The 18,383-nt window shown below is 41.8% G+C and overlaps 1 protein-coding gene across 2 annotated transcripts in view; it reads right to left on the reverse strand.

Moving 5' to 3' along the window:
• Positions 1 to 18,383, reverse strand: part of pih1d1 (PIH1 domain containing 1) — a 506,577-nt gene that overhangs the window by 348,096 nt on the left and 140,098 nt on the right. The gene's annotated exons all lie outside the window — the stretch shown is intronic.

The following is an 18,383-nucleotide window of genomic DNA, read 5'->3' on the forward strand; positions in this document are numbered from 1 at the left end:
TTTCAGTATTTGCTATTGTTATTTTAGATTTAGATTTTAGAATCAAATTAAAGGGCATGTTTTAACAGCCAGAGACATTTATGTTCAAACAGTGAAGTTTTGTTTTGCAAATACATATTTATAAGGACTAACAGCTCGGAGGATCTGCCTATATTTAGAGATGGCAATCATAATCCAGCTCTGGCGCATATGTTGCGTTTAGGTCAGTTGAAGCACAAAAACCCATTGAAGTCTGTCAGCTCCCACTGCGACGATATACTGGGCAAATATAAATATCAACTGTATATGTGGGTCCCCAAGGCTGTACTTACTGCTCGTGCAAACTGTACCTGTATATACAGTCAGAGGTGCTAATGGGAAAATATGTACAGGTATGGAATCCGTTATCCAGAAACACGTTATCCAGAAAGTCCCAAATTACGGAAGACCATGTCCCATAGAATCAAATAATCAAACATTCTGGATAATAGGTCCCATACCTGTATATGGACACATAGGGGCCGATTCATTAAAACACGAGTTCGAATCCCGAATGGGAAAAATTCGGATTAGATACGATAATTTCTGAAGATATGCTTACGAAAAAATCATATTAGTGACAATAATATCGTATTGGCGATCCGAAAGTCACAAAATTTTCGTATCCGAACGATCGTAAAATGCAGGAAAACCTTTCTGACTTTGAACCTTCAGTGCATGATTTTGGAAGCCTCCCATAGGGCTCAATGGCACTCTGCAGCTCCAACCCGGCCCAAGGAAAGTCTCCCATAGGGCTCAATGGCACTCTGCAGCTCCAACCCGGCCCAAGGAAAGTCTCCCATAGGGCTCAATGGCACTCTGCAGCTCCAACCCGGCCCAAGGAAAGTCTCCCATAGGGCTCAATGGACACTCTGCAGCTCCAACCTGGCCCAAGGAAAGTCTCCCATAGGGCTCAATGGCACTCTGCAGCTCCAACCCGGCCCAAGGAAAGTCTCCCATAGGGCTCAATGGCACTCTGCAGCTCCAACCCGGCCCAAGGAAAGTCTCCCATAGGGCTCAATGGCACTCTGCAGCTCCAACCCGGCCCAAGGAAAGTCTCCCATAGGGCTCAATGGCACTCTGCAGCTCCAACCCGGCCCAAGGAAAGTCTCCCATAGGGCTCAATGGCACTCTGCAGCTCCATCCCGGCCCAAGGAAAGTCTCCCATAGGGCTCAATGGCACTCTGCAGCTCCAACCCGGCCCAAGGAAAGTCTCCCATAGGGTTCAATGGCACTCTGCAGCTCCAACCTGGCCCAAGGAAAGTCTCCCATAGGGCTCAATGGCACTCTGCAGCTCCAAACCGGCCCAAGGAAAGTCTCCCATAGGGCTCAATGGCACTCTGCAGCTCCAACCCGGCCCAAGGAAAGCCTCCCATAGGGCTCAATGGCACTCTGCAGCTCCAACCCGGCCCAAGGAAAGCCTCCCATAGGGCTCAATGGCACTCTGCAGCTCCAACCCGGCCCAAGGAAAGTCTCCCATAGGGCTCAATGGCACTCTGCAGCTCCAACCCGGCCCAAGGAAAGTCTCCCATAGGGCTCAATGGCACTCTGCAGCTCCAACCCGGCCCAAGGAAAGTCTCCCATAGGGCTCAATGGCACTCTGCAGCTCCAACCTGGCCCAAGGAAAGTCTCCCATAGGGCTCAATGGCACTCTGCAGCTCCAACCCGGCCCAAGGAAAGCCTCCCATAGGGCTCAATGGCACTCTGCAGCAATTTTGTTGCGTTATTTTTAACGCACAGTACGAGAAAGTCGCGTTAAATAACGAAAAAATCGGCGAAAATACGTAAGGTACAAAAAAGTCGCGGAAAATACGAACGGTCTGATCGAACAATTGCTCAGAGCGTTCGTGGATTGATAAATCTCCCCCATAGTCATATATCTCTGTGAGTGCTGAAATGCATAATAGAATATGAACATTGGTTCCTGAGGGCCCATATCAGCAAACAGAAACAGTTAGAAGTTTTATCATTTCGATAAAACTTTCAATCAAACATGTTGATTCAACATTCCTGATGGGCAAAAATATCAGGGTTCCCGATATCAAAACAAATCGTTCTGTGCTAAATCACAGAATTCATGCTGAATGGAATTGTTTTGCCTTCCTATCCAGAATCAGTTCTTTTTCCTACCACCTTTTATTTATGATAGGGATAATGTACCCCAGCCATGTCCCAAGTACCCTGTACAAGAAGTCTGGGAGGAATATGCAGGTATTATCATGATCCATTATTAAGCTTGAAGGAAATAAAGGCTTCAGAATTTTGTTTGGTTTCAGTTTACTGAAACTGTGTTCTGCATAAATATAAACGTGATGCCCTGCTGCATCAGGATTAACTAAATACTTTTAGACAACTATCCCCTTTCAGTATTTGCGTTGGGAAATTATATTAGAGAAGGCATTTTCCTCTTGTCTTTGTGTCTATGTACAGTATAGCAGGGATCCCCAACCTTTCTTACTCGTGAGCCACAGTAAAAAGACTTGGAGAGCAACACAAGCACCATAAAAGTTCATGGAGGAGCCAAATAAGGGCTAAGATTGGCTATTAGGGGCCTCTATGCACACTATCAGCTTACAGGGGGCTTTATTTGGTAGGAAATCTTGTTTTTATTCAACCAAAACTTGCCCCCAAGTCAGCAATTCAAAAATAACTACCTGGTTTGGGGGCACTGGGAGCAACATGTTGCCCCCGAGCCACTGGTTGGGGATCACTGCTGTATAGTATATACACACCAATCACTGGTGTATGGGCTGGGCCAAGGCCTGCAAGTCTACCCCCGGCTGCAAAACAGGTAACAGGCAGGTTGCAGGCCAAACTCTGCTTACTGACCGCCATCAATTCCTCCATCGGGAACATACCATCTGCTTATTCATATACTTGCGCCCCTATGATGACATCACAATTGGGTGAATCAGGCACAGGTATCAGAGCCAGGCCAAGCTGTATTGCTGTCCAAGCCAATACTACCTGGACCTGCACCAGTCTAGCCACTGCACACCCACAAAATCCAGGTGCCCATCCACCCATCTGCCACCACCGCTAGGCACCTGTCAACCCGAGCTGTCACTCCAACACTCCTCTGTCCCTCCCTCCCTGGCAAGTATATAAATAATGATGGCTCACCGGGCTTGGTTGGAAGAGGGTGGGTAAAGGACCTACACATCATTACTACCAATCCCTATTTTTCTACAAGAAATGAAAGCAGAATAAACTTTCTTCTTGTCTCCATTTCTTTATGTTTGGCATTTATCTACTCATGTCTGTATGGGACATTATGAGTCAGTGGTCTGAAATTCCTTTGTTTTTGTTCACTTTGTTATATCACCGTGGGATGTAGGGTTGTAAAGCAATACATAGTTACACAGTTAAGCTGGGTTGAAAAAAGTCCATCAAGTTCAACCCTTTCAAACGAACCCCAGTGCCCATATATACACATACTTATACTGACCTATCTACACACTCACATATATAAACTATATATACCAATATCTATACTAACTATAGACCTTAACATCACAATAGCTTAGGATACTATAGATCCTATAGCCTAAGATGGCAGATAGAATCTGCCATCACATCATTCGGAAGGACATTCCCCAACCTCACTGCCTTCACAGTTAAAAACCAGCTACAATGCTTCATCTAAATCGTTGGTCTCTGGTGCACTGATCTTTTCTATGGTAAAAGAGACAGAACCCTAGGAGTGAGGGTAGTACAGACAGCCAGAATCCTTGGAGTAAAGGGAAGAACAATGAAACCTAATCTGTTAGGCTACTGCTACATATGGGCAATTCTCAGCCTGCACGTATCCCCTACGCTCCTTCCGGTTGCACTAATAATTCCTTAGCACAAATAATTCAGAATCACATGTTGCTCTCAGGTGCAAATGTGTTTATGTGGCGGTGTGAGAGTGTCCATTAACCTTATTTTCTGTTCCTTATTCATATCTGGTTTCACATAGCTATTATGTGTGTTGGCCTGGCAGCGTGGAGACAGCTCTATGGGTTGTTCATTCCATGCTGTCTCTTCATATTTCTTCTCTTTAGCAAAGCGCTTGTTCTTAATTGTTCTCTTTGACAGACTTTCTGCTAACTCTCATTATAGAGCGGCTTCAGATTACAGAAAGAGGCAGCTAATTCTGCTATGGGATTTCCTCTAACTCAGTCTCCCATAGACTCCCTTTCAAAAATATATTGCTCATTTTTAAAAAGATTTCCCTTTTCTTTGTAATAATAAAACAGTCGCTTGTACTTGATGGTAACTAAGCTGATGATTTTTAGTATGGCTATGCCAATCCCAGAAAGATCCCTTATCTAGAAGACCCCAATTCCCACGCATTCCAGATAACAGATCATTAGGATTAGGTGATTCATTTGTTACCATGGATGCAACCTGCAAGGGGATCCCTGTAATTAGCTCCATGTATGTAGTTTGCACATGTTTCAGCTCTTTTTGTGTCCATTCTTGTACAGGTATGAGACCTGTTATCCAGAATGCTTGGGACCTGGGGTTTTCCAGATAAGGGATCTTTCCATAATTTGGATCTCCATACCTTAAGTTTGCTAAAAATCATGTAAATATTGAATAAACACAATAGGGCTGTTCTGCCCCCAATAAGGGGTAATTATATCTTAGTTGGGATCAAGTACAGGTACTGTTTTATTATTACAGAGAAAAGGGAATCATTTAACCATGAAATAAACCCAATAGGGCTGTTCTGCCCCAATAAGGGGTAATTATATCTTAGTTGGGATCAAGTACAGGTACTGTTTTATTATTACAGAGAAAAGGGAATCATTTAACCATTAAATAAACCCAATAGGGCTGTTCTGCCCCAATAAGGGGTAATTATATCTTAGTTGGGATCAAGTACAGGTACTGTTTTATTATTACAGAGAAAAGGAAATCATTTACCATTAAATAAACCCAATAGGGCTGTTCTGCCCCAATAAGGGGTAATTATATCTTAGTTGGGATCAAGTACAGGTACTGTTTTATTATTACAGAGAAAAAGGAATCATTTAACCATTAAATAAACCCAACAGGGCTGTTCTGCCCCTAATAAGGGGTAATTATATCTTAGTTGGGATCAAGTACAGGTACTGTTTTATTATTACAGAGAAAAAAGAAATCATTTTAAAAAATTAGAATTATTTGCTTATAATGGAGTCTATAGGAGATGGCCTTTCCGTAATTCTGAACTTTCTGGATAATGGGTTTCTGGGTAAGGGATTCCATAGCTGTACTTTGCACTTGTGTTTGTGTTGGTAAAAGAACCCTCTCCTCTAGACATCTAACCCCACATTAATTTGCATTAGGGAACTTGCATTAACCAATGGCAACTAACCAGATTCTAGGATTAAGCAATTGTTGAATTAAATTATAAATGGCCGATACTATATTGGGGGGGGGGGAAATGGCGCCTGTGACGGAGACTTCTTATATAGACTGTAGGAAAAATAAATGGTATTTAGAAAAACAAGGGTGGCCAACAACATACTAAAGTCTTGTAGTAAAGGTTTTCTTGTCCTTTAATATGATATAAACTATATGTTGGTTAAGTAAATTTTAATCAATTTATAATTTAGGGCAAAACATTTATTGTTGCTGTTTAGAGTCTCTTCATTCAGAAGGCATTAATTATTTGTTTCCTGAAGGAACCCTTTACTTAAATAGACAGGAGGGTTATCTACTATGTACACATGACATTCCTTCACTTTTTACTGGCATTCATGCTTATCAATGGGAGCTAGAAACTGCTCGCTGGGGGCATTATTATATATTATTCCCATATTTATATGGGAATAGAACCATTGGGAATACAACTATTGGTGGTCACCATCTCTGGTGCAAGATCATACAATGGAAAATGCATTCAAACACGGCAGATTCCATTGATATGAATTTGCTTTCAGTACATTAACAAGTCAGAAAGGAAACTTACTAACATAACTATTTGCTCTTAAACTAAGCCATGTTAAAGGGGCAGTAAAGCCCTTGTGCAGTGAATAAGGCTGTGCATTCTTTCAGTTTTAATCATGATAAATGTGTTTTGTTATTGCTACAGGTAAATGGGGCAAACAGATTGGAGATTAGAGGTGATTGAAGCTACTTTATATTTGGCCCTGGCGAGGTAGATAATTAGATTCTGAGTGCACAGATAATTCCACTGCATAATGGACTCCTGCTCACTAAACAGTCACTTGGGCTTGGGAAGGATTCCCCTAGATCAGTGTTCCCCAACCAGTGGCTCCTATGCAACATGTTGCTCCCCAACCCCTTGGATGTTGCTCCCAGGGGCCTCAAAGCAGGTGCTCATTGTTGAATTCTTGGCTTGGAGGCAAGTTTTGGTTGCATAAAAACCCAATATAACACCAAACAGAGCCTCCTGTAGGCTGCCAGTCCACATGGGGCCTATTAAATAACCAATTATAGCTCTTACTGGCACCCCAGGAACCTTTTTCATGCTTGTGTTGCTCCCCAACACTTTTTCCATTTAAATGTGGCTCACGGGTACAAAAGGTTGGGGACCCCTGCACTAGATGTTGGAACATTGTTGGTGGCATTTCATACTATTAATACACAAGAGGTCTGTAGGGATCAGACCAGAGACTCGCATCAGTGTAACAATTCATCTCACAGGGGTTCAGATCGGTTGAGGGCATGAACCTGTGCAGTCAGGTCCATCCATTCCCATCTCAGAAAGTCCATTCTGTATGGACCTGGCTTTGTGAATAGGGGGGCATTATTGTGCTGAAACTGAGAAGAGTGTACGACAACTGTTGCCACAAAATAAGAAACCAAGTACTGTCAAAAATATCACTCTATGCGGCACCTGTTGGTGATGGGTAAACAGCCAATTCTAACAATTAGAAGATGTATCCCCTAATTTTGGGCCTGTAGTGTAGGACTGTCCAAATGAAGGCCCATGAGGGCTCCTAGTCTGATCAAGGGTTCCATTACCTTCTTTGTATGGCGTCATCATTTTAATATACAGTGGTGTGAAAAACTATTTGCCCCCTTCCTGATTTCTTATTCTTTTGCATGTTTGTCACACAAAATGTTTCTGATCATCAAACACATTTAACTATTAGTCAAAGATAACACAAGTAAACACAAAATGCAGTTTTTAAATGAGGGTTTTTATTATTTAGGGAGAAAAAAAATCCAAACCTACATGGCCCTGTGTGAAAAAGTAATTGCCCCCTGAACCTAATAACTGGTTGGGCCACCCTTAGCAGCAATAACTGCAATCAAGCGTTTGCGATAACTTGCAACGAGTCTTTTACAGCGCTCTGGAGGAATTTTGGCCCACTCATCTTTGCAGAATTGTTGTAATTCAGCTTTATTTGAGGGTTTTCTAGCATGAACTGCCTTTTTAAGCTCATGCCACAACATCTCAATAGGATTCAGGTCAGGACTTTGACTAGGCCACTCCAAAGTCTTCATTTTGTTTTTCTTCAGCCATTCAGATGGATTTGCTGGTGTGTTTTGGGTCATTGTCCTGCTGCAGCACCCAAGATCGCTTCAGCTTGAGTTGACGAACAGATGGCCGGACATTCTCCTTCAGGATTTTTTGGTAGACAGTAGAATTCATGGTTCCATCTATCACAGCAAGCCTTCCAGGTCCTGAAGCAGCAAAACAACCCCAGACCATCACACTACCGCCACCATATTTTACTGTTGGTATGATGTTCTTTTTCTGAGATGCTGTGTTACTTTTACGCCAGATGTAACGGGACACGCACCTTCCAAAAAGTTCAACTTTTGTCTCGTCGTTCCACAAGGTATTTTCCCAAAAGTCTTGCCAATCATTGAGATGTTTTTTAGCAAAATTGAGACAAGCCTTAATGTTCTTTTTGCTTAAAAGTGGTTTGCGCCTTGGAAATCTGCCATGCAGGCCGTTTTTGCCCAGTCTCTTTCTTATGGGGGAGTCGTGAACACTGACCTTAATTGAGGCAAGTGAGGCCTGCAGTTCTTTAGATGTTGTCCTGGGGTCTTTTGTGGCCTCTCGGATGAGTTGTCTCTGCGCTCTTGGGGTAATTTTGGTCGGCCGGCCATTCCTGGGAAGGTTCACCACTGTTCCATGTTTTTGCCATTTGTGGATAATGGCTCTCACTGTGGTTCGCTGGAGTCCAAAGCTTTAGAAATGGCTTTATAACCTTTACCAGACTGATAGATCTCAATTACTTTTGTTCTCATTTGTTCCTCAATTTCTTTGGATCTTGGCATGATGTCTAGCTTTTGAGGTGCTTTTGGTCTACTTCTCTGTGTCCGGTAGCTCCTATTTAAGTGATTTCTTGATTGAAACAGGTGTGGCAGTAATCAGGCCTGGGGGTCACTACAGAAATTGAACTCAGGTGTGATAAACCACAGTTAAGTTATTTTTTAACAAGGGGGGCAATCACTTTTTCACACAGGGCCATGTAGATTTGGAGTTTTTTTTCTCCCTTAATAACGTAAACCTTCATTTAAAAACTGCATTTTGTGTTCAATTATGTTATCTTTGACTAATAGTTAACGGTTTTTGATGATCAGAATCATTTAAGTGTGACAAACATGCAAAAGAATAAGAAATCAGGAAGGGGGCAAATAGTTTTTCACACCACTGTATATATATCCTGCCCTCAGACATGCAATCTGGCAACAACATTTCTGTGGACTGGTTTATAGTCTTGGCAGTTTTCTCTGGAGAAGAGGCACGTGTAAAGGGGACATGATAACCTTTCAATATCTTAGAGTATTTTAGACAGTTACCTGGGGATGTTTTCACACAGAAAAAAAACAAAGGTAAAGAGGCCACCTATTTACTCTGGAGGGAAGGAATTTTTGCCTGAGAAATTGTTCTTTACAATGAGGTTGGTGATGGAAATGGAATTCCCTGCCGGGTGATTTGGTGACGGCACATTCTTTTAATGCCATCAGTAGGGCTGGGACTTGTTGGAAAAGCATAATGTTCAGGGCTATATTTCCATCAGCGTATTGAAATTAATGTATATATGCAGGTATGATGTTATATTTACAAAGGGAAACACAAAGTTGAGAAGCCACTTGTTACCTTCTTAATTTGGGTCAGTGATGCTTCGGGGGGGGGGGAGGGGGTCACTGAAGGGTTTGTTTATACATGGGCAGCTGCCTTTGTTTACCCTAAACTCACTTTCAAACACACTTCACTCCTAAAGGGAAAAGTTCATTAGCATTAAATATTTTGAAAACTTAAAAAAATATGAAGACTACTTGTTAAGTGTGCAGGTTTGTGTGTGCCAAACCCCATTCATGAAGCACTTGTGCCTATATTTTATGGTGCCCAAGTACTAATGCGCCACACTGAAAGGTTGATTCATTAAAAAACTTAAATCTGAACAATTTTAAACGTACAGGTATGGGATTGTTATCCGGAAACCTGGTATCCAGTTCCAAATTAAGGGAAGGCCATTTCCATAGACTTCATTATTAGCAAATTATTCTAATATTAAAAATGATTTGCTTTTTCTCTGTGATAATAAAACAGTACCTGTACTTGATCCCAACTAAGATATAATTACCCCTTATTGGGGCAGAACAGCCCTATTGGGTTTATTTAATGGTTAAATGATTCCCTTTTCTCTGTAATAATAAAACAGTACCTGTACTTGATCCCAACTAAGATATAATTACCCCTTATTGGGGGCAGAACAGTCCTATTGGGTTTATTTCATGGTTAAATGATTCCCTTTTCTCTGTAATAATAAAACAGTACCTGTACTTGATCCCAACTAAGAGATAATTACCCCTTATTGGGGGCAGAACAGCCCTATTGGGTTTATTTCATGGTTAAATGATTCCCTTTTCTCTGTAATAATAAAACAGTACCTGTACTTGATCCCAACTAAGATATAATTACCCCTTATTGGGGGCAGAACAGCCCTATTGGGTTTATTTCATGGTTAAATGATTCCCTTTTCTCTGTAATAATAAAACAGTACCTGTACTTGATCCCAACTAAGATATAATTACCCCTTATTGGGTGCAGAACACTTCTATCGGGTTTAATTAATGTTTAAATGATTTTTTAGTAGACTTAAGGTATGGAGATCCAAACATAAAGACCCTTTATCCAGAAAACCCCCAGGTCCCAAGCATTCTACATAACAGCTCCCATACCTGTACTTTTTTTTTGCAGTGTTTTTTTCAAATTGTGGCAAAAACTCCAATTTAGAAATTTATAAATGGAAGCATTAAACTCATCTGATCAGCCACTTAGCTTTGTAATGACAATTCCCAACATTCTAGTGAATGTGACTTCCAGTAACCCTCACAAGGCAGTCTGGCTATGAAAGCTGCTTTTTCTATGAAATCTGGTTGAACATGTACAGTTACATTCTTTCTGTCCAGCCTTGGGGCAGAGGACCGGACAATGTATTTCCCGCCCCCCAGATTGTGGTTTCACACGCTCTCCTGCAGGAGGAGAAAGGTAATACAGGTTTCTTTGTCCCCAGGAAATGCATATGGTGATGCGTTTCTAGAAAACTTCTCATATTCTGTTTGGTTATTCTCGTTACACACAGGCAATGGGCATGAGAGGTTTCTCTTTCAGACATGGAGTTCATGAATCCATATGATGAGGATGATCCACCGTAGGATCATTTTTACTCACAAAACACCTCGCGTGCCAAAATAACTATAGTGCCACATGACTCTATGCATTAACCAGGCCATGAATAACGTGAAGGTGGCAAGACACGAGTAAGGGCACCCATATTGTATCCATATATGAGTTGGTTACCATAAAGGAACAGCCAATGTTTAGCCATCTCTGGTGCTCAAGCAGATGTTCTTACAGCTCCCTCTCTGTGCCTTACAAAGCACTCAGGGGGCTCCAAATATACTCTGTATTAAACAACAGGGCGCATTCAACTTGATGCAGTGTGCAATGTGCAATTTTGAGTTAAATCACTATGTTCTTTTCCCACAATGCAGCAAATTTTCTCCCCAGAATTCTGGTACAAACAGGTGATTCAACTGGGCGACATAATTGCACTGCAGCTACCGCAGTTACGTTCGTTTTACCGTAATGGATGCAACTGCACATGCGCTTTGACACGTGTCAAATATACGCCAGACCCCTCGTCTGACATCAGCCTAAAAGTTTTTTTATGTGGGGAAAATTGTCCACTGTGTTTGTGGATAGAAATGTGTTCTAATATCTTGGCTTGTACAGCTGGCGGGTCAGGTTTTTCCCCTGAGGGTATAATTAGGGTTTTTTGAACCTGTGACTCCTGTAAGGCCTGATAGTATTTATAGCCAGTGCCCTCTGGCTATGAATGTGAAGAAGCCGGATCTTTGATGTGCATTTTACTGATATTTCTCCCAAATAGCCACTGCTCTAAGTGGGGCCTTTGCTGTAATCCATATGAGGTCATTTACTGAGACCCCAGTCAAAAGCGCAAGGGCACTCCATCTGGGGTCTGACTGCACTCTACATCTTGTGCCAGATAAGAAAAATCTGGCACAAGGTGGTGATCCCTAGCAAGTTAGGGGTGTAAGGTGGTGTTCCCTAGCAAGTTAGGGGCACAAGGTGGTGTTCCCTAGCAAGTTAGGGGCGTAAGGTGGTGTTCCCTGGCAAGTTAGGGGTGCAAGGTGGTGTTCCCTGGCAAGTTAGCGGTGCAAGGTGGTGTTCCCTGGCAAGTTAGGGGTGCAAGGTGGTGTTCCCTGGCAAGTTAGCGGTGCAAGGTGGTGTTCCCTGGCAAGTTAGGGGTGCAAGGTGGTGTTCCCTGGCAAGTTAGGGGTGCAAGGTGGTGTTCCCTGGCAAGTTAGGGGTGCAAGGTGGTGTTCCCTGGCAAGTTAGCGGTGCAAGGTGGTGTTCCCTGGCAAGTTAGGGGTGCAAGGTGGTGTTCCCTGGCAAGTTAGGGGTGCAAGGTGGTGTTCCCTGGCAAGTTAGGGGTGCAAGGTGGTGTTCCCTGGCAAGTTAGGGGCGCAAGGTGGTGTTCCCTGGCAAGTTAGGGGCACAAGGTATTGTTCACTAGCAAGTTAGGGGCACAAGGTGGTGTTCCCTAGCAAGTTAGGGGCACATGGTGGTGTTCCCTAGCAAGTTAGGGGCGCAAGGTGGTGTTCCCTAGCAAGTTAGGGGCGCAAGGTGGTGTTCCCTAGCAAGTTAGGGGCACAAGGTGGTGTTCCCTAGCAAGTTACGGGCACAAGGTGGTGTTCCCTGGCAAGTTAGGGGCGCAAGGTGGTGTTCCCTAGCAAGTTACGGGCACAAGGTGGTGTTCACTAGCAAGTTATGGGCACAAGGTGGTGTTCCCTAGCAAGTTAGGGGCGCAAGGTGGTGTTCCCTAGCAAGTTACGGGCACAAGGTGGTGTTCCCTAGCAAGTTAGGGGCGCAAGGTGGTGTTCACTAGCAAGTTACGGGCACAAGGTGGTTTTCCCTAGCAAGTTAAGGGCGCAAGGTGGTGTTCCCTAGCAAGTTAGGAGTGCAAGGTGTTGTTGTAAATGAACTGTACAGTTTTAAAAAAATACAAAATAAAAAGCTTTGCACACACAATGTACAAGAATTATAGAGGGAGCATTGCCTAAGGACAATGACAGTCTACATGCTCCATGTGCCAGTGCCCTTAAAGTTGCAGCTGTGTCTTGCAGAACCACAAAGAAGCTAAAGAGTTACCTAAACTAAACGACCCAGTTAGTCTATGGACAGGTTGTGCCCAGTTAATGATTTCATATGACACAATAAGCTAGGATGGAATCTCCGTTTGGGAGGGTACCCCCAACATCTATATGCTTTATTGGCACACATATTTCTGTTTATATATAGGTGTGCCGCCCCAGCCCTCTCCACAGACAAAACACTTGTTCGCCTGTAAAGAAGGCAGATAAAGATCAGCGGGGCTTATCTCTGTAACTCTGACATTTGCACAGAAGCAGAACCTGTCTGGAGGAATTTCTGAAAGCTACAATGTACGATCGCTGTGAACTTGCTGAACCAGCTGTGATGCAGAAAATTAGATGGTGAAAAAAACAAAAAAGCACTGGAAATGTTGAAAAATTTGCCGCAGGAAGGGTGTTTTTTTTTCTTATCTACAAATGGGCACATTTCACAAATAGTAAATGTATGAAATTTGCCATAGGCGGCAAGATTTTTCATTAAAAAAAATATCAGCACATTGACACAGCTCACAAATGAGCTGACAGTTGGGGCTTATTTTGGCTCCCTACATGGGAGTTGCCATTTCCAGCTCTGCATGCAAACACTGTGGCGCTCCATAAGTGAAACGCCAGCTCCTCTGACTTTACTCCCTATGCCTAAGGCTCAACCCCAGCTTGGAACTACTGCAGATAGGTTGCCCGCAGGTGCCAAGCAGGCCTGGGATTCAAAATAGGCCCTGGCATTCCAAGGATGCAGAGGCCCTAACAGCCCCCCACCAGCCCAATAAATAGTGACTGTCTATGGCATCTTACAGCAGCCCCTCTGGCATTTGCCCAAACCCACAGATTGCCAGTCCAGGCCTGATGCCTAGGCCTTTCTCCCCAGTAGGCGCTGTCATTTAAAAGCAAATGTCCACATCACTACAATCTTGTTTTGCCAACGCAAAGGCTCTAAGTAAATGTATTGAGTTTTAAATCGGGTCATAAGTGAATTTTTACCGTGTATTTCAACTAAAGGAACGTCCCATCCCAACAGCTTAATCTTGAAAAGTGAGAAATGTGCTGCGCAGAGCAAAGTGTAAAAAATAAATATTTGTCAAACTGATTAGGGAAGACAAAAGAGACCACAGTGCACATTCTTTTGCTAAACATATAGTATTTAAGTCCCCCTTCGGGGAAGGTTATACCTTGATCCTCCCTTAACCTTGTCAATGTGGGGGGGGTAAAAAAAAAAAAAAAAAGAAGCAGGGAGACTTCTTATGGCTCATTTATGTGCACAAGTGCAGGGAGCAAAGTGCACTTTTGAGCACAATCACCATTTTTTCCCCACAATGCTTCCAGCCCAGTTTGCCTACAGCAATTGCGTCCAATTCTGCTACAACTTAAGCAAATCAGACCAAGTTGTGTGAAAGCTTGCCTGGTGTCATTTCTGGTGTTTGCCACATGAGTGGGGTCTGCACCCAATTCTTTGGGTACATGTTCTGTCTATTGACGCTGGGCATGAAGGGTTCCCTGGAGCTACTGCCAGGTCAGGAGGTGGAGGTAGAACCAGGGTTCTCCTGTGTCAATAGGCAGAGCAATACTCTATATGGAACAGGCAATAAGAACTGAGTGGCACCAAGCATAAATATATAGGAGTGCAAGAGGCACATATTGACGAAGGTACCTTTCATGAAAGTGGTTTTATGCGCAACTGACTGCAGGAATCACAACTTCACTTGTGCCCTTATATCTTCTTTTACCTGGGGAATTATGCCCTTAAAAAAAGAAAATTGCTTGTTTAAATGTTAGGGTTCCCACCTGTATAGTTAGCTAAAGTCCTTTTTTATTTTATTTTTATGGATTATATAGACACCCAAGGACGCCCCTCTTAAAGCTGCCAAGGTGTATGTATATATATATATATATATGTATAAAACCAGCATATTCCTATATTTAGTATTGGGTCATGTCCCAAAGACACTTATAGATATTCAGTGCCAGAGACTGCCATGATAAAAATGTATGGCATCTGTTTTTGTTTTATTATTACAGAGAAAAGGTAATCATTTAACCATGAAATAAACCCAATAGGGCTGTTCTGCCCCCAATAAGGGGTAATTATATCTTAGTTGGGATCAAGTACAGGTACTGTTTTATTATTACAGAGAAAAGGGAATCATTTAACCATGAAATAAACCCAATAGGGCTGTTCTGCCCCCAATAAGGGGTAATTATATCTTAGTTGGGATCAAGTACAGGTACTGTTTTATTATTACAGAGAAAAGGGAATCATTTAACCATGAAATAAACCCAATAGGACTGTTCTGCCCCCAATAAGGGGTAATTATATCTTAGTTGGGATCAAGTACAGGTACTGTTTTATTATTACAGAGAAAAGGGAATCATTTAACCATGAAATAAACCCAATAGGGCTGTTCTGCCCCCAATAAGGGGTAATTATATCTTAGTTGGGATCAAGTACAGGTACTGTTTTATTATTACAGAGAAAAAGGAATCATTTAACCATTAAATAAACCCAATAGGGCTGTTCTGCCCCCAATAAGGGGTAATTATATCTTAGTTGGGATCAAGTACAGGTACTGTTTTATTATTACAGAGAAAAGGGAATCATTTAACCATTAAATAAACCCAATAGGGCTGTTCTGCCCCCAATAAGGGGTAATTATATCTTAGTTGGGATCAAGTACAGGTACTGTTTTATTATTACAGAGAAAAGGGAATCATTTAACCATTAAATAAACCCAATAGGGCTGTTCTGCCCCCAATAAGGGGTAATTATATCTTAGTTGGGATCAAGTACAGGTACTGTTTTATTATTACAGAGAAAAAGGAAAACATTTTACAAAATATGAATTTCAAAACATATTTGATGACACGCAGCCAAATGAGCCACATAATAACTCCAACATGGTGACCTTGAAGAAGAAGAGTCTTGTCTTTAAAATTCATCTGCTCTGAGTGTTTTATATACAGGTATAGGAGCCGTTATCCAGAATGCTCGGGACCAAGGGATTCCGGATAAGGGGTCTTTCTGTAATTTGGATCTTCATACTTTAAGTCTACTAATAATTCAATAAAATATTAATTAAACCCAATAGGATTGTTTTGCCTCCAATAAGGATTATTTATATCTTAGATGGGATCAAGTACAAGGTACTGTTTTATTATTACAGAGAAAAAGGAAATCAGTTTTAAAATTCAGAATTATTTGATTAAAATGGAGTCTATGGGAGACGGGCTTTCCATAATTCGGAGCTTTCTGGATGTGTTTCTGGATAAGGGATCCCATACCTGTATTGTGTAACCTTTATATATAGCACTGAAACTCCAATGTGTTTTGCTTTATATTATGCCCACTGTTTTCGTTTGCATCAAATTATATGAATAATCCAACAAATTTCATATTTTAAAAGCTATTGCATTTGGTTATCTCAATAACACAACAGCTGAGGCTTCTAAACCCTGCAGTGACATTTGCGACAGAATACAAGTAAAATCTCAGCCATAAAGGGAGGTTGTACTGTTGTGCTGTAAGCTGCTTGGCTTCTGCTTGGCAGCCAATGCCATAGTGTTTTTTTTAGTTTTGCTAAATATTTGGAAGCATTACCAACTTTTGAATGTTTATCCAGTTGTTGCACTACTTTGCTCCATGGGCACAGGCTGTAATGTTCTCCTCTGAGATGAATAAACAGTCCTCTGAGGAATAAAACAGAAGCAAAGCAGAAGGAAAGGTAACGCTTGTGTGTAATGCAAATACATGAATAATACCATTCCATGCAGATGTCTCTTCTTGCAACACACAAATCTATTTTTTACGTTCTGTCACCAGTGAAAAACCTTCAAGCCAATAGGAATCTGTCCCAAGTTTATCATTGTTCCCCAGCATTTTTTCTAAGGGGCAAATGTACCGTATATACTCGAGTATAAGCCGAGATTTTCAGCACCAAAAATGTGCTGAAAAAGTCAGCATCGGCTTATACTCGAGTATATACGGTAATAAAATTTGAGAACACTGCTGTTTTTCCCATGTTATCGCATTTATATTTAGTAGTGAAAAAAATTCTAATTTTGATAAAATGTAAAACCGACGAGAGCGCTACTTTGCTATTCTAATAACCTGTGTAATTTACATTCATTTTTTTTTAAGGTTCACACATATTAATTAAAACATGTACTGTTAATATGAATGAATTTTGTAACAACATCGCCACCTGCTGTTTCCAACAGTGATGTCCAGGGAGAAAGAAAGAGGGCCGGTCTGATGTTCTGGTTGGGAAAGAAGTGAGACAAGTTATCTGAGGTTTATAAGGCTTTCCCTAACCAGAAGAACATCAGATCAGCCCTCTTTATTTTTCCGACAACATCATGGTCACAAACTGACCAGCAGGTGGCGCTGTTGTGACAAAATTCATTCATATTGACAGTACTTTATCCCTTAATATCTTGGGATTAAAAACAATGATGAATGTAAATTATAGAGGGGCTTAAAATTAATTTTACCTTTCAATTATACATTCACTAATTTGAAAGGTTTACTTATCCTTTAAAGGTAACTTTGGCCACAGGGTGCTCCTTGCTCTTCCACAGAGTTACCATACCATTTCCATCCCGCCTACTGTTCTGAATTTAGTGCAGTGCGCCTATTGACACATTTACGTATCCACAATGCAGTGTTTTCCCATAATGCCAGCGTAATTGCAGCCACAAGGAGACGCAACTGTACCAGATGCTGAAAACTTTGTAATTTCAGTTGGTGTCTCATTTCCAACATTTGGTATCAAAATGACTTGTACGTTCCTTAGACATAAGTGTGCTACTAATATATTGACCTGGGCCACTGTAGGAGCTACTACCTCCTAGCGAGTAAGGTAGAAAGTAAATTAGCCAGTGAGAGTGACTGACTGCCCCCCCCCAGTAACTCTGAGTTAAAACAATAGGTCCTGTTTCAAGGCAAGAACATTACAGAACATGCCCCATAAATAATATTCCTGTTGCAAAGATATCATGCAGCTAGAGACCTCTAGTGGTTATAAGGTCTCCATGCATGTCAGTCTTTCTTTCTTTACAGAGAAAGCCATTTGTTCTTCCTGAGATTGTCCCAGTCATCCAAGCAGAGAGATGTACAATGTACTGGGATGCTGGGGGGATGGAAGGGCCCAATAGCATAGGGCTGATGTACACTGGAAATTGCAATGTAGTGAGCAAAAGGTCATTTTGACTTGCCCGCTTTCCCCCTGCAACGTTATGGCCTTTAGTGCCACCTAGTGGAACAGTTTGTACTCACACTACCCAAGCAGGATCAATGTCTTCTTCAGCTTCTATGATACTGGTCTGTTCCAAACTGTTCCACTAGGTGGCACTAAAGGCCATAAAGTTGCAGGGGGAAAAACTCATGTACTGTATGTATCACATACTATGCTAGTGCCATTTATTTGTGCATGAATGTTACTTAATAAATGGCTCTGTTTTTATTAAATGGGACACAAACTGATTAGTTCTTGAATATTAGGCTTCCAATACTATTCTTGGTATAAGGATGAGAACACAGGTAGAAATGCTGTATTTGAGTAAGTAGAAGGCGGCTTTTAGACAAAAGTGATTGGATGAGAAGCCCGTCTTTGTGCAGACAGGGCACCAAGGAGTTCTACCTCCATATAAATGAATTAAACAACAGGGTGAGTGCTTTTATACAGGTTATGGGACTCCAAGGTGTCTTCTTCTATGCTTATACCTGTACATTA

The sequence above is a fragment of the Xenopus tropicalis genome, chromosome 7 (assembly GCF_000004195.4).
Source record: "Xenopus tropicalis strain Nigerian chromosome 7, UCB_Xtro_10.0, whole genome shotgun sequence".
NCBI lineage: Eukaryota > Metazoa > Chordata > Amphibia > Anura > Pipidae > Xenopus > Xenopus tropicalis.